Here is a 22080-nt window from a genome sequence, read left to right on the forward strand (position 1 = left end):
CATTTGGATTCATTTGATTTTTATTATAAGCCAAATAATTTTTTCCCATATTAACTTTTACAAAATTATTTATAGAGACTGAGCTGCCTATTCAAACTTTTGTCTATGTAGTTATAAAGCCAGATAGAAAAAGGTTTTTAGATAAAAATCTGGAATTAAAACACATTCCAGAAAAATCACATAGGAAATACTGATGTGTACTGGCACTATTGTGAGCATTTTATATGTGTTGACTTATGTAGCACTCATCACAGCCCTATTATTACTTACGTCCATGTTACAGATGAGTTTAAAGAAACAAACTAGGTTAGACAACTTGCCTAACATCAAACTGCTAGAGGCAGAGTTGCGATTTAAACCCTGAAGCTCTGTCCCAACATTTTATGCTCTTAACCAGTATATTAAACCTCTTCCGTTAGATATGCACTCACCTTCAGTAGAAGTTTTTGCTGAATACAGATGGGTTTAAGGTCTTTTTGTTCCTAATCAATTATTTCCATTGCTTTATGTAGGTCAGGTAGGGCAGCAAGGAAGGCTCTTCCTGTGATAGGAGGTATCAATAAGCTGGCTGGAAAAACAAGGATCACATTGCTAACCCACATCAGGATAGCTGGTATGTCTTAGCTCTCCTATGGCTTATTTAGAGCCAGCAGAATCATCTCCATAAAAGTAACAAATGAACCTTCAAAATGAACCAAATTTCACAAGGCTAAGAGGGAAACTCCATACAATATTGTCAGCAAGGTTCCCTAGGCACATTCACTATTTGCTTCTTGTCCCCTTGCTGTTTCTGCGGTCAGAATTCTCCTAGAGCCCTTAAGTTCTTGTTGCCATTCATGCCTATTTTCATCCAATCAGAGACTGACATATAGTTTCCAACCTTAGCCAGATACTATTCTTGATCAATTTATGCTCAAATTTAGCCCCGTGGCCCTTAGCTTTGTTGTCTCTAAAATGAGACATACAGGACAGGCAGGGTGGCTCCTGCCTGTAATTCTAGCACTTTGAGAGGTGGAGGTAGGCAGATCACTTGAGCTCAGAAGTTTTATACCAGTCTGGGCAACATGGAAAAACCCTGTCTCTACCAAAAATAGGAAAAATTAGCTGGGCATGGAGGCATATGCCTGTGGTCCCAGCTACTTGGGAGGCTGAGGTGGAAGGATCCCTTGAGCCCTGGAGGCAGTGGAGGTTGCAGTGAGCCATGATCGCATCATTGCACTCCAGTGTGGGTGACAGAGTGACACTCCATCTTAAAAACAAATAGATAAATAAATAAGAGGAGACATTTGAACAAAATGATCCACATGGTTTTGGCAGTTTCAAAACACTGTGCTTCCTTTCCCAGCACTTGCAGTGTGGTCTCCTGGGTGTCATTATAATGTATCACCTCGGTTAGATAATATCAGGAAAGCTTTATTGTCAGATTTCACACAAAAAAGACCAGATATGATTTGTGTCACTTCATATTGGATGAAGACATAATATTTGAATATTAGAGATGGAATCTATTAGAGATGGATTGTCACTAATTCACTTATTTGGTTAACTTTTCTATTGGCATTTGTTGGCAAGAAGCCACATGCTAGCCTAACTAGCAATAATTTTATAACCCTTGTTTTAAAAGATTAAGTAGTTATTTTGGGCTTAGTATAGGCAGGCTGCTCTAATAACATAGAACAAATTTTGTTTATCATCTGAATCCTCAATAATTGATTGGGAAATATTTATTCTCTTAGAGTTGTTATTCATGGAATTTTGCCAAGTATTACCAAGAAGGTGACATTTAGGAATATAATTTCCTGATATGTAGCATCACCATGCTTAGTCTTAATTTCTTATTTTGTAAAAGAATAAAACAATTGATCCAAAACATTTTGGAAAAATAAAGATGTTAAAAAATTAAAACAATTTATTTAATTCAATTTAATTCAATTAATTCAATTTCATGTAATTTATTCAACTTTCTAGGCAACCAAGGTTTTTTTTTTAAGTTAATTTTACTAAATAAAAAGTCAGACCTAAATAACATAATTTAATTGGTTGTTTTTTGAAAAATTAGTTGATTTTTTTTCTCCAAAATAGACTATTGCCATATAGTCTTCAACAATAAGATAGATCATTTTTAGGCTGTTCATGTCCACTTCTTTGATTTATACAAGGAAAACAAGACATGCTGATGGGAGAATAAAATTAAAATATGTATAAAATTTCTCAATGTAAAGGATATAATACAAACAGATTATGAGCATTTTACATGGGAAGAACATAAAAAACATGAAACAAATTAATCTATTTAATAAATGAAGTGTGGACTTAGAAAAAGGGAATAAAATTAAGATGTTTTTCAACTCTAAACATGCAAACTCTAAACATAACAATTAATATACTATTTTACATTCACATTTTTAAAGACTTTATAAACGCTAGTTTATTTTAAAAAATATTTTGCTGTAACTCTGACAGAAATCAATCAAGAGTTAGTATTTCTTGGTTTCAAATATAAATTCATTTTCTCAATTCCCAGTTTTCTTCTAAATCCAGAACCTGGAGTGTGGCCAGATTCCTTTCTTTAGTTCTGTCTGCCTCAAGGGTGTCTCATAGACATGGCAACTTTATGAGTTAAAGGACATTTTTTTTCTGCTCAGTATTATTTGATGCAAAAATGCAGAAAGATCAATTAAGAGGTTCTGCTTTGAGAACTCAGGAGACAGAAAACAGGGCATCCTTTTCATGAATTGCTAACGGTAGACAGGCTTTTAGAAAAAGTAATTTTAAATTAATGGGAGCAACTCTTTGATGCAGTTAAAACTTCAAAGACATACCAGGTTTTTATTTGTAATGAAAAAAAAAAGTTACAGTAAAAGGAGGCTGCACATTAAAGCTTACAAAATATCCCTAAAGGGCTTGGTCTGACAGGAGTGTGGGCAGGGGTTTCCGCTTCTTTCTCTCTCTCTCACTCCCCCTCTTTATCTCCCTTTCTCTTTCTCTTGTTTTGCCTCCCTCATTCTCTCCCTGCCTTCCCCACCTTGCTTCCTCCCTTCCTTCCTTCTGTCTTACCATCACTTCTCCCTTTTATCTTTCTTGTGGCTATATCCAACTTAGTTAACAACCACTAACAAACCAACAGTGCCAACTCTCCAATACCACAAGTTTAAAAAACTAAAACTGGCGCTCACTTGGGAAAAATAAAATAACCCTGATATTTTGTAAATAGTCTTTTTAAGGGCCAGATGTGGTGGCTCATGCCAGTAATCCCAGTACTTTGGGAGACAAAAGTGGAAAGATCACTTGGGGCCAGGATTTCAGGATCTGCCTAGGCAACATAGTGATGCCTCAGCTCTACAAAAAATAAAAAATAAGTTATCTGAGCATGGTGGCACACATCTGTATTTCCAGCTACTCTGAAGGCTGAGATGGGAGGATTGCACGAGCCTGGGAGGTTGAGGCTGCAGTGAGCTCTGATTGAGACACCACACTCCAGCCTGGATGACAGAGTGAGATTCTGTCTCAAAAAAATATGCAATATTTAGTTTTAATGAGGAAAAAGTCATTCATTGATTTGGACAATTCCTCTTACTTGGCAAAACTGGGATGCCACATAATATATCTGAACTAATTAAGAACAATAAACCACTTTCAAATAGCAGAAGGGAAGAGGAAAAAAACACCAATGAGGTGCAAGAAGCTTCAACTAATAAGGGGCTGCATTTCTGTTGGTGCCTCATGCTAGGAACTGTGGACTGCTGTTGCATAGATTTAGGAATAATCATAGCTGACCAAGCACAGTCATATGGAAAACGGTGGGCCTAATATTCCTCTAAGCAGTTTTTTTTTTCTTTGACTCGACTCATGGAAGCTAATACCTAAGCAAACTGCAACAGAACTAAAAGAAACAATTCTAGGATAATCAGTTAAACAAATCTAGGAAAAACAATTCTAGGGATAATCTCATTCTAAATTGTTAATTAAAGTCAGTGCAACTCTGTATATTATATATATGTGCATTGGCCTATGAGATCAGCAACTCAGCTCAGCTTACCTCCTAAAGAGCAGATAATTGCTTTGCCAGCTGCATTACCCACTCTCCAAGCATGCCACCAGGGACCCGAGGATTGTTCTACCCCATCTGCTACCCTAGCAGTACAAGTGCACTAACAAGAAGCCTCACAACAGGCCTAGAACACCTGTTTCTAACACCAAAGCACATCTTCTGGAGGCCCCACCATATCCACCTCAGCTGACATCTGTGTACTCCTCTAACAAGCCTGAGGACAAGCCTACCAACCTGCCACCACCACCACTGTGGGTACCTACCATAAGCACCACTTGGGGTACTGGGACTGGCCTTCTCAGCCCATTACAGCCACTGCTACCATCTGTGCCTGCTGCCTGGGAGACCAACACCATTACTGCCTTTGCCCACATAATGCACCTTGCCCGGGGTGCAAGGACACACTCACCGGCCTGGTCCACCACTCCTGGTGAGCCACCTGGAGGCAAAATTGAACCTGCCAACACTGGTGTCTCTATATGCTGCCCAGGAGCTTGAAGACAGGCACTCTCAGCCTGCTACTGCTACCACTGGGGCTAGAAGTCTGGCCCACCTGGTAACTTTGTCCCCAGCAAAGCCTTGTCACAACCTTCACTCATAAACTCACCCTAAGCCACTGAGGAAAACACAGACAATACTGTCACTGTTTACAGCCAAAGAAATCATATAGAGATACACTATTGCATGTATGCAGAATCAAAGCTAAAGTGCCCCACTGAACAAATACCTTGGATATGACTTCAAGAAAAAGTCTTCCCTTACAAAAATAAATCCAAAAACTTGGAAGTGACAGTTGCACTTTAATGTGCAGATATCAATGTGAGGACACAGAAATATGAAAAAGAAATATAAGATCTCTAAAGAAACACATTAATTCTCCAGCAACAAATGTCAACTAAAAATTATGACATGCTGAAAAAAAATTTTAAATAATGTTAATAAAGAAGCGTAGTGAGATACAAGAAGACACAGATGAACAGAACAAAGAAATTAGAAAAACAATTGATGAAAAGTAAGGAATTCACCATGGAGAGATACATCATGCAAAACAAACAACAGAAATCCTGGAACTGAAGAATTTAATAAATGAAATAAAAAATACAACCAAGAGCTTCAATAATAGACTAGCTCAGGCATAAGAAAAAAAATAATATAACTTGAAGACATAGCCTTTTGAAATAACAGGCAGACAATAAAAGAAAAAAGACTAAAAAGAAATAAAGAAAATCTCCTTGACCTATGAGACACTATAAAGCAACCAAATATTTGAATCAGACAAAAACCATCATCTCAATAGACAGAAAAAGCATTTGGTAAAATTCAACATTCCTTCATGACAAAAACTCTCAACAAACTAAGCATAAAAGAAACATTCCTCAATATAATAAAGGCCATATATGATAGGCCCACAACTAACATTATACTGAATAAGGAAAAGCTGGAAACCTTTTCTCTAAGAACTGGAACAAGATAAGTTTGCCCACTTTTACTACTTCTATTCTACATAGAAGACCTAGCCAAAGTAATTAGGAAAAGAAAGAAAAAAAGACATCCAAATTGTAAAACAGAAAGTCAAATTGTTCCTATTTGCAGATGAGAGTAAATTATATTTAGAAAAACCTAAAGACTCTATCAGAAACGTCTTAGATCTAATAAATAAATTCAGTAAAGTTGCACAATACAAAATCAATATACAAAAACAAGTAGTATTTCTGTACCTTAATAATGAACCACTGGAGAAATAAATCAAGAAGGTAATTCCATTTACAATAGTTACCCCCCAAAATAAAATACCTAGAAATAAATTTAACCAAGAAGGTGAATGAGCTCAACAAGAAAATCTAAAAAACACTGATGAAAGAGATTAAATAGTAAACAAACAAATGAAAACACTTCCTTTGCTCATAAACTGGAAAAATTAATATGCTTGAAAAAACCATATTATCCAAAGTAATACATAGGTTCACTGCAATTCTTATTAAAAAAAAACAATGACATTTCTTACAGGGCCTTTTGAAATAATAGGCAGACAAAAGAAAAAGACTAAAAAGAAATGAAGAAAATCTTCATGACCTATGAGATACCATAAAGCAACTAAATATTTGAATAAAACAGAAACCATATGATCACTTCAACAGACACAGAAAAAGCCTTTGATAAAATTCTGAAATTGTATAGAACACTACAGGAAAAAAAGAACCTAAATTGCCAAAGGAATCCTGAGCCAAAAGAACAAAGTTAGATGCAACACTTTAAAATATATTACAAAGCTATATTAACAGCATTGGTTTAAAAACAGACATGTAGACTAAGGGAACAGAGTAGAGAACTCATGAATAAATGTACATATTTATAGTCCACCAATTTGCAATCAAAGTACCAAGAACATACATTTGGAGAAAAGATCCCTCTTTAATAAATGCTGGTGAGAAAACTAGATATCCATCTGCAGAAGAATGAAACTAGAGCCTTATCTCTTGACATATATTTTAAAAAACACTCAAAATGGATTAAAGACTTATATGTAAGACCGGAAATTATGCAATTACTAGAAGAAAACATAGGAATGAGCTAGGCGCAGAGGCTTACGTCCGTAATCCCAGCATTTTGGGAGGCCAAAGTGGGTGGATCACAAGGTCAAGAGATCAAGACCATCTGGCCAACATGGTGAAAACCCATCTCTACTAAAAATACAAAAGTTAGCTAGGCATGGTGGTGCGTGCCTGTAGTCCCAGCTACTTGGGAGACTAAAGCAGGAAAATCGCTTGAACCTGGGAGGTGGAGGTTGCAGTGAGCCAAGATCACGCCACTGCACTCCAGCCTGGTGATAAGTGAGACTCCGTGTCAAAACACACACACATACACACACACGGGAAACCCTCCCAACCATCAGTATAAGCAAATATTTTACAGTAAACAGCTCAAAAGCACAGACAACAAAACTAAAAATAGACAAATGGGATACTATTAAACTAAAAACCTGCACAACAAAGGAAACAACAAAGTGAAGAGAGAAAATATTTAATGGAAGAAAACACTTGCAAGCTATTCATCCAACAAGGGACTAATAACCAGAAAATACAAAGAACTCAAGCCACTCTACAGCTAAATGAATAAATAGCAAACAATCTTGTTAAAAAGTGGTAAATGCCGGGCGCGGTGGCTCACGTCTGTAATCCTAGCACTTTGGGAGGCCAAGGCGGATGGATCATGAGGTCAAGAGATCGAGACCATCCTGGTCAACATGGTGAAACCCTGTCTCTACTAAATACACACACACACACACACACACACACACAAATATTAGCTGGGCATGGTGGTGCGTGCCTGTAATCCCAGCTACTCGGGAGGCTGAGGCAGGAGAATTGTCTGAACCCAGGAGGCGGAGGTTGAACCCAGGAGGCGGAGGTTGCGGTGAGCCGAGATCGCGCCATTGCACTCCAGCCTGGGTAACAAGAGCGAAACTCCGTCTCAAAAAAAAAAAAAAAAAAGTGGCAAATGCTTTGACTAGATATTTATCCAAGAAGACATACAAATAGCCAACAGGAATATGAAAAATGATCAAACACACTAAACATCAGTGAAATGCAAATCAAAACTACAGTGTGATGTTACATTACCCACTTAGAATAGCCATTATCAAAAAGACAGAAAAAAAAAAAAGGACAACTGTTAGAAAAGATACAGAGAACAAAGAACTACTATACACTGTTGGTGGAAATGTAAATTATTATAGCTACCTACGAAAAACAGTGTGAAGATTTCTCAGAAAAAATAAAACTTGAACTATCATATGATCAATCTTATTACTATTTATCCAAAGGAAATAAATCAGCATGTCAAAGGGATACCTGCACCCCCATGTTTATTGCAGCACCATTCACAATAGCAAAGATATGGAATCAACCTAGTGTCCATCAATGGATGAACAGATAAAGTATAGATATAAAAAGAAATACTATTCAGTCATAAAAAGAATGAAATTCTGTCATGTGCAGCAACATGGATGGAACTGGACATTAAGTGAAATAAGCTAGGCAAAGAAAGACAATTTATTTATTTTATTGAGACAGTCTCACTCTTTTACCCAGGCTAGAGTGAAGTGGCCCCATCTCAGCTCACTACAACCTCCACTTCCTAGGCTCAAGTGATTCTCATGCCTCAGTTTCCATGAATAGGTGGAACTACAGGCAAGCATCACCTCACCCAGACATTTTTTTTTTTTTTTTTTGTATTTTTAGTGGAGAGAGGGTCTTACCATATTGCCCAGACTGGTATTGAACTTCTGAGCTCAGGCTATCCCCTCACCTAGGCCTCCCAAAGTGCTGGGATTACAGGCATGACCCACCAAACTCAGCCAGAAAGACAAATTTATCACATCTTCTCACTTATATTTAGGAGCTAAAAATGTTAATCTTATGTAGGTAGAAAGTAGAATGATAGTAACCAAAGACTGAAAAGGGTGTGTGGGTGGAGGGATAAAGAGAGGTTGTGTGATGAGTACAAACATACGGTTAGAAGAAATACATTTTAACGTGCAATAGCAGGGTAGGGTTACTTTAATTAACAACAATGTATTGTGTATTGCAAAACAGTTAGAAAAGAAGATGTGCAATATTTTCAACATTTGGAAATAAAAATCCCTTGTAATAAATATCATAAATACTCTGACTTGATTGTTATACATTCTATGCATGTGACAAAATATCAGAGGTACCCTGTATTAGTCTGTTCTCACACTGCTGATAAAGACATACCTGAGAGGGACCAATTTACAAAAGAAAGAGTTTTAATAGAAACTACAGTTTTAATAGAACTGTAGTTCCACATGGCTGGGGAGGCCTCATAATCACGGTGGAAGGCAAGGAGGAGCAAGTCATGTCTTACACAGATGGCAGCAGGCAAAAGGAGAGAGAGCTTGTGCAGAGGAACTCCTCTTTATAAAATCATCAGATCTTGTGAGACTTATTCACCACTGCAAGGATAGCATAAGAAAGACCAGCCCCTGGCCGGGCGCGGTGGCTCAAGCCTGTAATCCCAGCACTTTGGGAGGCCGAGGCGGGTGGATCATGAGGTCAAGAGATCGAGGCCATCCTGGTCAACATGGTGAAACTCCGTCTCTACTAAAAATACAAAAAATTAGCTGGGCATGGTGGCGCGTGCCTGTAATCCCAGCTACTCAGGAGGCTGAGGCAGGAGAATTGCCTGAACCCAGGAGGTGGAGGTTGCGGTGAGCCGAGATCGTGCCATTGCACTCAAGCCTGGGTAACAAGAGCGAAACTCCATCTCAAAAAAAAAAAAGAAAGAAAGACCAGCCCCTATGATTCGATCACCTTCCATTGGGTCCCTTCCATGACAGATGGGAAGAATTGTAGGAGATTTCAAGATGAGATGTAATTGGGGACACGGCCAAATTATATCATACCTCCTATGTACCAATGTTATGTAGCAGTACAAAAAAAGAAATATTAAATTTGCTAACTGAATCAAAGACTTGTTCCCATTACTTTTAACTCTCTTGTAACAGCCTATCTACCAATAGCATCCCATTGTTCTGACCTATTATCCATATTATTATTTATTAATATCAATCATTATTATTATATAATTTATTTTGAAATATAAATATAGAGTTTCTACTGAGGTCCACTGTTATCATTTGAGAATATTTTTTAAAATCCTTTTGTTTGCTTCAGAATAATTTTTGCAACAAGGCATTCTAAATTCAAGAACTGCCATAATTTCTATAGTTGTACACAGTGGATTATAGTTTCTTTAACTTAGTTTATCATTAAAAGTATCAAAATTCTGCTATAAAAGTTACAAGTGGGATTTTCAGCAATATAGTTTCCTAGCTTTCCTGACAATTCTTTGATTAAAATTATAATATAAGCTCCATGAAAGCTGGAATTTTGTTGTTTTATTTGCTGCTCTACCCCAGCACTAAAAGAATGCCAGGAACACAGTAAGAGATCAATGAATATTTTTTCCAAATTGAAATATCATAAACTAAATTATATTCTTCATATGGGCATGAATAAACAACTAGATGTTATAAAATATTGATAAACTGGAACTTTGTTTTCATTTATGTATCTATAAATATTTGTTGATGATCCCAGTTGAGGGTGCATTTGTGAACAAAACAGGTTCACTCTTTGTCCTCATGGAATTTACAGTCCTTCAAGGGAGACAGAACTGAACCCAAATACTTTATAAAGGAAAGCATAATTGCAAACTTCAATAGCAATTCTGTAAAATGGATGGATGGATGAAAGGAAAGAAGGAAGAAAAGGAAGAGATGGAGGGAGGAGAGAAGGAGGGAGAGAGGAGGGAAGGAGTAAGGGAAGGAGAGAGGAAAGAAGGAAGGAGGGAAGAGAGGAGAGGAGAAGAGAGGGAAAAGGGAAGAAAGGGAGGGAAGAAGGGAAAACCTAATTTCAAATATGGATTCGGAAAATGCTACACTCATGGAATTGAAGCTAATGTTGAGATCTGAAGATAAAGTCAGTGTTAACTAGGTAAAGAGAGGAAGAAACAGATTTTTACACAGAGGGATCAGCCTGAGCCAAATCTAAGGTCAGTAGCTAACAAAGCTATTTCAAGAACAATAAGAAAGCTTGTAAGTCTGGAACCTACAGTACAAGATAATGGTCAACTCCTAAATGCTGGATAATAATGTGTGTTGTTATTTGGGTTGGAAACAAGTCATCTGATTTAATTCTGATGGAATTCTGGCACTGATGAATTAGCTCATTTTTCACCACAGCAGCAGCAAGCTATTCCCATGGCCACAAGTGGATATTTGATGCCTTGGAGGTCCCACCAAAGTCCCCTTCCAATAATTTATTAATAAAGAGCTCTGCCCGGTGGAAGAAGTGTTAATTGTTAAAGATAATGGATTCTCAAACTGTAGACTTCGTCATAACTACGAAAGATGCCTTAAAGGATTTGCCAACTTGCTGGAATTTCTGCCTTAAGATGTTTGTATTTCTAACAAATTCTCAAGTGATGTTGATGCTGCTGGTTTACAGACCACTCTAAAAACTCCAAGTATAGAAACACCAAACTAGATCCCTGTGTGTTTTGGACAAGAGAAAACAGGTCATTGGGAATCAACAAGATAATGTAGCCAACAATCTAGAACACAGATCCTATGAAAGCAAAACCTAGGGAGCAGAAGTCTTTTACTCCAGTCTCTATACTATCAATATGAGAAGTTCCTTTTTCCCCTTGCAATATGTCAGCATTATGTATTTTTCTACGTTCCTTATTCACCAAAATGCACTCTGATGTGCAGTGACTAATACTTTAAGGAGTCATCTTTCCTTTAGGTTCTGAGTCTAAAAGTACAGATTATAGTAATGTTCACCCAAAAAGTAAATAAATAAAAACAAATAGCAAAATATTCTTTTAAAGGTTAGGTAAGATAACCAATAGATATTGTTAGGCATTCTATTAAGTACTTAATACACATGATCTCATTTAATCAGCCCAACTGCATAATTAAGTAGGTATTCTTGTTATTTCACAGTTGGGAACATGGATGCTCAACTTGGTAAGTGCTTACCTAATCAATAAGTGTCTGAGTCATAACTTTAGAAAAGTAGTTATCACCTCCTATTCATTCTGTATGTGAAATCACATATGCATACTTAGTGTAGTGTAGTGGCTTAAAGATGAATCTTTGAAGTCAGCCTTACCACGAACTATGTATACCTCATAGGGTACCTATAGTTTAAACAAGCATATATTTTCCAAGCACCTTAAACAGTGCCCAGGATTCAAAGACTTTTATCAAAATGTATGTTTAAGAAAATAATGTAAACATAAAAAAGGTTTATTGTGACACACAGTGAGTTTTTTCTTATTAAACATAATAGAAAAAGAGCCCCAACATTCCATACGCTTTCAAAGATTTAAATATATGGCCTTAAGTGTAATTATATGCCAGTATAAATTAAAGAAAATCATTTTTGTGCTTTCAAAGTGTAATTATAGCAGGTGACATCTTGCATGACAGCAGGAGGAATTCTGTAGCCCAACTCATCAGGGAGACAATTTAAATTACAAAAACCAATATCAACCACCTTTTAAAGTTTCTGGAAATGGCCCTGAAGGCATACAGCAATCAAATAAACATTTATTCAAGAAAGACTACTAACAATTGATAAGAGCAGTGATTGTCTATGGTATTTGAACCAAGACTCACTCCTTCCCTACCTCCTCCTAGTTCAACAAGATAGAAATTGCACTCTACCTTTGGGCATCCAAAGAAACAGAGCTTCCTCCCTCCATCCTCCAGATGCTAGTCAGAGGTCTATCTTCCTGAGAAAGGCAAGACGTTAGCATTTCTCATTCTTCCCCCAGCTACCTGGTGATAACACTACTGCAGCTGAGAGGTGAGAGTTCCCATCTTTTGCCCAGCCCCCACATGGGATGGTGCCTCTACTTAAGGCTAATGCCACCAAAAAGGCTTGGACCCTTATCAGCCTTGCTCTCTAGTGTTTTGTTTTGTTCTGTTTTGTTTGAGACAGAGCCTTGCTCTGTCACCCAGGCTGGAGTGCAATGGTGCAATCTCGGCTCTCTGAAAGCTCTGCCTCCTGGGTTCAAGTGATTCTCCTGCCTCAGCCTCCCACGTAGCTGGGATTACACATGCACACCACCATGCCTTGCTAATTTTTTGTATGTTTAGTACAGACAAGGTTTCATCATGTTAGTCAGGCTGTTCTCTAACTCCTGACCTCGTGCTCAGCCTCCCAAAGTGCTGCTCTCGAACTTGTAAGGCAAAGATTTCCTGCTGGAAAATACAAGTCAAGAAGACCTGAGATTACTGGCCCCCTCCACCAAGGATTCAACTCATAAAGTGGGATTGTAATGTAGAGACTGGGCCATTGCTCCTTCCCCAGCTCTAGAAAATTTGGTTCTAATATTTTACCCTTAGAGTGAGAAATATGCCATAAAACAGAAAGCTTTAAATCTCTTCCCAAAGAAACCACAATGGAGTATGGAAAAGTTCCAGCCTAAGAAAGCCCTCAAACACAAGAAAGTTTGTGGTAAGTAGCAACTGGGAAGAGATTGGTAGATTTAATGGACATATAGGCTGAACTGTAGACTGGCTAGTTTTCCAGAGATAACTAGAAAAAGAGACAGTTGAAATGAGCCTTTTGGGGGTCAGAAAACACCTGAAAAACTAACCTCAGGAACTATTCTTTCAAAAGAAGTTAAATAAGATTGCCTAAGTCCCTGGAGCAATTTACATCCCCAAAGTTTTGTTAAAACAAGAGAGCAATCACCTGTAAATTAGTGGAGCTTAACATCCTAGGGTAATCCAGGAAAGAGACAGTCAAAGAACCCAACCAATCCACTGTCACTCCAGGGTGACTATGGGCATTCCCAAGACTGTACCTCCTGAGGATTAACATCAGAAGCATCACACAGTTGGCAAGCTGGAGAAGGATGAAATCAATTTCACTAAAATAATCTAGCCAGTTACTAAAGAAATAAACAAATAGCAATAACAGACCCTGGAGTAGAGAATTAGCCCCATGAGTTGCATAATATATTATCTAAAATTTCCAATTTTCATTAAAAATTATGAGATATGCAAAGAAATAAGAAATTATGACCCATATACTGGAAAGAAAAGCAGGCAACAGAAATTGCCTATGAGAGCAAGTAGATAACAGATTTCACAATGAAATCAAAGTATTCATTTATAAATATGTTCAAAAACCTAAAATAAGCCATAATCATAGAAATAAAGATATAATGAAAATGTTGCATCAAATAAAAAATAACATTAAAGAGATGGAAATTATTTTAAAAGAACCAAACCAAAATTCTGGCATTGAAAATATATAATAAACGGAATTAAGAAAAGTAATAGAGGAAATCAATAATAGATTTGAACTGGCTGAAGAAAGAATGAGCAAACTTGAGAAGAGATTAATGAAGATTATGTTATTCAAAGGAGAAAGAGAAAAACAGAAAAATGAACAGAATGTCAGAGAAGTGTGAGACACCATTATGTGCATTAACATACATATTATGGGAGTACCAAGGGGAGAGGAGAGAAAAAAAGAGCAGAAAAATATTTAATAATGGCTGAAAAGTATCAATCTACACATCCTGGGAAGCTCAATGAGCTCCAAGTTGGATATACTTCAAGAGATCCTCAAAGAAATGCATCATAGGAAAAGTGCTGAAAGACAAAGACAAAAATAAAATATTGAAAGCAACAAGAGGGAAATGGCTGGTCACTTACAAGAGAACTCAAAATAAGATTAAAAATTTACTTCTTATTAAAAACAATGGACCAGAAAACAGTGGAATAATACAATCAAATTGCTCAGAGAAAATAAAAATGTCAACAAAGAATCCTACATCTAGCAAAGCTATTTTTTAAATGGAAGTGAAATAGGGACAGTCACATTTAAAACAACCAACCAAACAACAGCCGAAAAAAAAAAAAAAAAAACAGACCAAACCAAACCAAAAGTAAGAGAATTTGTTGCTAGCAGACCCAACTTAGAAAAAGTACTAATAAAGCATAATGTTAAAGATGATTCTCAAGTCCTTTGTGTAAATCAAAATAGAGCTTGTGAAAGCATTTTAGAAGTTAAGTAAGTCGTGATATTAACATAAGCTGCAATTATGTTTTATCACACTGTTTTGTTTTGTTTTGTTTTGAGATGGGTCTCACTGCATTTCCTCAGACCGGTCTTGAACTCCTGGACTCAAGCAATTCTCATGCGTCAGCCTCCCTAGTAGCTGGGACCACAGGTGTTTAATCATATAATGTTTCATTTAATGCATTAACCAACAAAAATGTTTTTACAAAATTAAGCTCCTTCTTGATAGTAATCTTTAGTAACCTAAACAGGGACGTGTTTACAGTAGAACTAGAATTGTTAACTACTCACTCTAAGCCCAGTGCTCATTCCATTTCACTTGACCAAGCTTCAGTAATGTCTATACAAGATATACATACAAGGAGGATATGTATACAAAGAAGATAAAGATACAGCAAATATGGATTATTTCTTTAATGATCCTTCATAAATGATGCAGAGAGAGTGAGGATTTAATATAAAGAGTAAATATCACCATCTTTTTACCCCTCAAGAGTCAGTTTTCTAAAGCTCAGAGATTCTAGATGAGTATGGAATGTAAATAGAAAGTACAATACTGTCCTATTACAATGGAAAACATTCATAACTTAGATGAAGAAATATTGATTCATTCATTAGGCAAATATCAATTGATTGGCATTGTTGTGATTGATGATTAGGAATACAGCTGTGACTATTTGCACGTATGGCCCTTGCAAAACAAGGCAGGGAGACAGACTATAAACAAATGTACATTATGTCAGAGCTTCATAAATGCTATGTAGAAACAAGTCAGTCAGAAATGAGAAAAGGGAGAGTTTAGGGGCAATTCATTCAGCAAGTGACATTTGAGTAAATACTTAAAAGAGGTTAATGGGTAAGCCATTCAGTTATCTGGAGAGCTTTCCAGCAGAAGGAAGACACAATACAAGGCCCTGAAACTGAAGTGTGGCTGGCATTTTCAAAAAAAAGCAAAGAGACATATCCAGGGCCCAGATGTTGAAGAATTTGCAACCATTGTTAGGAATTGGGCTTTTATTCTAGAAACTCAGTGGGAGGTGAAAAGACATTGGAGGATTTTGTACAAGCCAGTGACGTTATGTTGAGAAAAGACTTGAGCTACCAAGGGCAAATGCTTGGGAAACCAATTTGTGATGCTGATTAAGCATCCAAATGTTTATATTCCAGCCTAGAGGACCAAGTGTGAGATTGAACAGCAATACATTGTTAAGAGACTGAGTGAGGCCAGGCGCGGTGCCATATGCCTGTAATCCCAGCACTTTGGGAGGCCAAGGTGGGCAGATCACAAGGTCAGGAGGTTGAGACCAGCCTGACCAATATGGTGAAACCCCATCACTACTAAAAATACAAAAATTAGCTGGGCGTGGTGATGTGTGCCTATAATCCCAGCTACTCAGGAGGCTGAGGCAGGATAATTGCTCGAACTCAGGAGGCGAAGGTTGCAGTGAGCCGAGATAGTGTCACTGCACTCCAGCCTGGGTGACAGGGTGAGACTGTCTCAAAAAAATAAAAAAAAATAAAAATTTTTATAAAAGAGACTGAGTGAAAGAATATGGAACAAGGGCTTAAAGTGTAAGATGTTTACTTCTGAGATGTGACTACTATGTCCTTATTGTAACTCTATGATGCGTTTCCACTAGATGAATAAGAAACCACAACATTAAGTATTAAAATGAAATTATTCAATTGCTGGTACATCTATTACACTAATTTTTCACTTCTGAAAAACACTGATAATACTGTCTAATCAGCATCAGTAAATAATTTGGAATGAAATGTACATATTTGATTAGGCAACAAGAATAATCATGTAAGGTTGAATAGATCAACCTTATTCTACTTCTTTTTGGGTTTCTCAAGCTGGATGTAAAATGAAATTGTTGCCACCATCTTATCTGCAACTATTCAGTAAGTCACTTTGATGAAAATAATATGTAAGTTTGAGCCCAGATATAAGCCAGGAATCATTCAGCTGAAGGAGAATTATAGTTGGAATATTACCTCTATAGGCTGCCAAAAAAAAAAGAGCAGGGGAGAAATAAATGAAATATAGAACCATGTATTTAGACATCCTTTTAAACACTCCCAGTTCTCCTTAAACTCATCACCAAAGACAGGAAAAGAAAATATATTTAAAAAGCTATTTCTATAAAATTCAGAATTCTGTTTAATCCTCAAGCAGGAGTTCCTCCCCTAGCCACCACAGCTGGGAATGTGCTGAGTCACGTGTGAAGTCTGAACATCTCTGAGTCTTGCCACTGCTGATTATTCAGGTCCCAAGGGCTCTTTCGTCAGCAGGTGATGAATCCTGATAGAACTGAGTTTTTCCCTTCAAAGTAGTGGGTTCTTTTCTGGCCCAAGGTGTGTCTAGAAATGTCATCAGGAGCGAGGGCCTGAAATGGGGGCTCAAGAATCTGCCTGGTGTCTGATCCTCCTTTGGCTGAACTAATATCCAAGGTGCAAGACAACGCTCTCTTTACTCTTCCCTCTCCTTTCCTCAGGCAGAGGGAAGGAGTCCCTCCCAGAACTTTAAGCTGTACTACCTGAGGCTGGGGGAGGGTGGCACAAGCACTCCTTTGGCCATGCTGGCTGGCATCTCACTAGACCAACTGTCCCTCAAGTCCACTGACTCCAAGCCCAGTAAAGCACCAGCAGTTGCCCAGATATTATACTTCTTGTGGCCTTGCCTGCCTTTCAATTTTATTTAGGACCCCAGAGCACTTCAGCCTGCAGAGGGTTGGGGCTTGCCAGAATTTAGATTCCGATTACTGGGATAGATGATTCCCCTCTGGGTAGCCCTTGTCTAAATGCTCCCTTCGTGGGCACTGGCTGAGTTCTGTCTGGTGTTGCTTTCCACTGTGACAAGGCAGCACTGAGTTTTAATGAAAGTTTCACAATTACTATGTTCTTCCTCCCCGAAGCACATAGATGCTTTCCCCATGCCATGTGGCCTCTGCTGGGGGATGGGGTGGAGTGGTGTCAGCAATTCAAGACTGTCTTTCCTACCCCCTTTAGTGCCTCTTTTAGTAATATCAAGTTAACACCAGGTACTGTGATCACTCACCTAACTTTTGGTTCTTATGAAGGTCCTTTTTCTTGGGTGGATGGTTGTTTAATTTGGCATTCCTTTAGGGAGGACGATCAGTGGAGTGTTCTGTTTGGTCATCTTGCTCCACTTTCTCTCCAAAAGTATTCTAAAATTAAATAGCAGTGATCATTGCACATAGGTATGAATATGCTAAAAAGTTACTGAATTATGCACTTTAAGGGTAAAATTTATGGTATGTGATGATTTATGTATTTAATTTTAGAGTCAGAGTCTTGCTCTATCACCCAGGTTGAAGCACAGTGGCATCATTATTACTGGCTCACTACAGCCTTGAACTCCTGGACTCAAGAAATCCTCTCATCTTAGCCTCACAAGTAATTCAGACCTCCATGCCCAGCTTTTTTTTTTTTTTTTGAGATACAGTCTTGCTATGTTTGAGGTCAGTCTCAAACTCCTGGCCTCAAGCATTCCTCCCTGTTTCAACCTCCTGAACAGCTGGGTTTTGGTATGTGATTGTATCTGAATAAAGCTGTCATTAAAAAAAAAAAAGCAATAAAAAATGAAAGAATGGTAAGCAAAGAATTTAATAAAAGTAGGTGAATAAAGCAAACATAAAAACTAGTAAGAAAGATGACAAATCTGGGAATATAAAACAAAACTAAAATATTAAGCAACAATAATGTGTAATGCATGAAAAGTTTGGGGAGTTAAATAGTCATAAACAGCTTTGATTTCTTTGGAGGATGGTTGAGATATTTTTAAATTTTGTACTGTTTTAAACTTAATAAGTTATCATTTTAAAGATAACTTCTAAAATAGTACAAATAAAGTATGTATTTCCCAGGCCAAAAGAAGATAAATATGTACAGGTCAATACATTTTTTTAAAGGCAGAAAAAGATTAAAAATAAAAAAACAGGGTAAAATGAAAACATATATTAAGATGGTAAAAATGAATGTACATATATTAGATATCATATTTGATAACAATGTTTTTCTTATAAACAGCACCAGAAGAATGAGACTATCAGGTTTTATTTGTGAATTAACTCCAAAAGGTAAAATTTAATAGGTAAAAAAATGATTTTATGTGTGAATGGATGAGTTTGTGTATAAGAAGGCCTGCAGTAATTTAACTTCTCATATCCATAACACTGGTCAGTTGGTTGTGCCCTCTCACACAGACTCTGGCTTGGCCCTGAATATTACCAAATGGGATTCAAACAGAGGTATAAAAATTTTTAGGCATATGAGCTTGTTCTCTTGCTCCTCTTTTAAACCCTAAAATGGTCATATTTCCCCAGTGAAAACTGGGGAAGATCTACTAGAGAATAATGATCCACAGATAGTAGAGAAAAACCTTCTTAGGAAAGGATTCTCTACCCAGATATTATTTTAGCAACTATACTATGTGAAATAAAGCCATCCCAAAGCATCTAGCTACCAGCTAACTCAACAGACGACCAGAGGTACATAAAAGAGCCCCAGAGAGATCCATGGAGTTGGCCCAGACCAGAACTGCTTAGAATTATGAACTATTTAAAAAGGCATTTTAAGTCATTAAGTTTTGTGGTGGTATTTTATACAGCAAAAATTCCCATCTAGTTTCTTAATTTAGTACATTTTTTCAATGCTTGCATACTGCATGCCTGTCATTTTTTAATGAGATGTTAAAAGTGAAAGAGATTAAAACAACCCCATGAAGTCTAGAGGGGTACATATAAGCCTATATAAAATACAGCATAATAATTGCTGTAAGAGGTTTGCAAATTAAACAGTATTCTATGGGTTACTGTATTATATGGGACAGATACCTACACCTCCTGGGTGGTATAAACAACCTTTCAGACAAAAGTTGAAGGACACCTTTTTACCAGGAAACTGCTGGTGGTGGGACACTAGTATCAAGCTGAATGTGCATACAAGGCAAAGGGAGCAATGCAATCAAAGTCAAAAGGCTAAAGAAAGGAAGACTTGTATAATGAACTTCACATCCTTTAGTGCTGTTGTGACATCTTGTCCAATAAACGGAATGGCAAGACTTGAGTTTGGTGGTAGCTACATTATACAAAAACCTTGCTTATCCTTCAAAGGATCTAAATTTGACATTGAGACCAGTTAAAGACCATTGAAGAGTTTTGAGAAGTGGAGAGATATGGACAGATTCACATATTAGGTGGTGGTACACTGGCAGTAATGGGTGTTGGCTCCAGAACAGACGTAGAAAGATAAGAATAGAAATGGCTGCCCTAGTCTAACAGGCCCCATGACTTTGGATTTGGAAGAGAGGATGACAGCATTTGAATGACTTGGTCATTAAGGCCTTGAAGGAAACATGCAGTAAAGGTAGAAAGGGGTAAGGATGCGAGAGTCTGAGAGTAGCAGCAAGACGGACTGGGAGTAGCAGCAATCCTCCTGAGGATTCGTGAGAAAGAAAGAAAAGTGAAGTCAGGAGAAACTGGGTTGGAAGACAGGATCTGAAGCACAATTTCAGAGGTGGGAGTCTCGGGAAGGAGAGAAGAAGAGGGAAATCAGGTGTTTTCTCTAAGAGCATGAAGACCTTGAGTTTGAAAGAAAATGAAAGTAATGGCCATTGGTGTTATGAACCATATACAAAAGTCCATTGAAATCTATTGTTGATGTCACTGGTGTTAAGAAATAACTTTGAATAAAAATTAAAGCATAACTCATATGAATTAGAAGAAATATTTATCAAGTTACTGTCAAACACATTTTAAAAATGAGGAAACCATCAGGATGGTATGACCAGTTCAAAGAGAATTTACAAATCTGGATAGATATAAACAATATAATAAAGGATTGTTAAATTAATTTGTTAGATTAGGTACAAAGCTGGCTAATGCTCCACAGGGTAACGTATTATATTCTTTAGGGTTTCTTTTCTATTAAACAAATTGGTTTTGTGTCTCTATCACTCACAGATCAACAAGTTATCATGTAACTTTACAAAGATTGTATCCTTAATTTTAGAATACAGCAACATCCACCAATGGTACATTCTTTTAAAAGGTCAAATAATCCTTATGAGAAAATGAAGCCATTCTCTTAGCTTTATTTATAGGTTTGGAGTTTTTTCCCTTAACAATAAAATGGAAGACTCTATTATACATTATAGCCTATATTTTTACTATCAAATGAAATCTATCCAGAACCCAACCAGATCTAACCACCATGTTTCACACTATTACCCTACTTCACTTGGAGCATTACAGCTATCCATTAACAGGTCTTCTGACTTCTACTCTTCCCCTAATCCCCAGCCACAACCTATCACAATATAGCACCCAGAGAAATCCTATTTAAGTCATGTTTTCTCACTCCTCTATTTAAAACTCTCCAGAGATTGCCCATAGCCCTCAGTAAAATTCAGTTTAGGGCCCACCTTGCCTGACCCTCTTTTCATCTCTAACCACAGTATACCCCTTTCTTAGTTTACTCCAGTCATCCTTGCCTCTCAATTCTTCCCACAACACATCAGACATGATCCCTCAATATGATTTTGGACTTACATTTCACAATGGCAAGGACATGTTTTTGTTACTCAGTGCTGTATTCCAAATATCTAGCCCTGAGCAGCCTGATAAGATATCCACTAAACACATACAGCTATTGAACACTTGAAATGTGACTAGTTTGAATTAGGATATAAGTATGAAGCACATACTAAATTTCAAAGACTTAGTAAGAAAAAAGGAGAGGGCTGGGTGTGGTTGCTCACGCCTATAATCCCAGCACTTTGGGAGGCCAAGGCAGGTGGATCACGAGGTCAAGAGATCGAGACCATCCTGGTCAACATGGTGAAACCCCATCTCTACTAAAAATACAAAAAATTAGCTGGGCATGGTGGCGCGTGCCTGTAATCCCAGCTACTCAGGAGGCTGAGGCAGGAGAATTGCTTGAACCCAGGAGGCGGAGGTTGCAGCGAGCTGAGATCGCGCCATTGCACTCCAGCCTGGGTAACAAGAGCAAAACTCCGTCTCAAAAAAAAAAAAGGAGGTAAAGTAACACATATATTGAAATGATGATAGTTTGGACATATTGGGCTAACTAATTATTAAAGTTAATTTCTGCTCTTTCTCTTTTACTTGTTATGTGACTACTAGAAAGTTTGAAATGATGTATTCAACTTGCATTATATTTCTACTGGAGATCAAGGGTTCGGCATATGATAGATGGTCAACCAATAATGGATAAAAGAAAGAATGGTAAGAATAGATGGGAGAGAGAACTGAACAGTCAATAAGAGAGTTGGCCTGTCTTAAATTATTTATAAGTTATTTACCTCGTGCTTCTGGTTACTCATCTATAAAATGGGTTAATAATTTCAAA

At 37.4% G+C, this 22080-nt stretch overlaps 2 long non-coding RNA genes across 2 annotated transcripts in view; one reads left to right on the top strand and one right to left on the bottom strand.

Annotated features, from left to right (window-relative positions):
* The window catches only part of LOC105719364 (uncharacterized), an 83921-nt gene that overhangs the window by 36931 nt on the left and 24910 nt on the right, over positions 1 to 22080 (bottom strand). Inside the window, exons 2-3 of the long non-coding RNA XR_002477634.2 lie at positions 17747 to 17876; positions 432 to 568 (exon numbers count right to left, since the gene is read on the bottom strand). This is a non-coding gene — a long non-coding RNA (uncharacterized LOC105719364). The remainder of the gene's footprint in view (positions 1 to 431; positions 569 to 17746; positions 17877 to 22080) is intronic.
* LOC105719365 (uncharacterized) overlaps positions 1 to 22080 on the top strand; it is a 107318-nt gene that overhangs the window by 21991 nt on the left and 63247 nt on the right. The gene's annotated exons all lie outside the window — the stretch shown is intronic.

The sequence above is a fragment of the Aotus nancymaae genome, unplaced genomic scaffold, assembly GCF_030222135.1.
Source record: "Aotus nancymaae isolate 86718 unplaced genomic scaffold, 86718_ANA_hifiasm-v0.15.2.pri h1tg000029l, whole genome shotgun sequence".
In the NCBI taxonomy this organism is placed as follows: Eukaryota; Metazoa; Chordata; class Mammalia; order Primates; family Aotidae; genus Aotus; species Aotus nancymaae.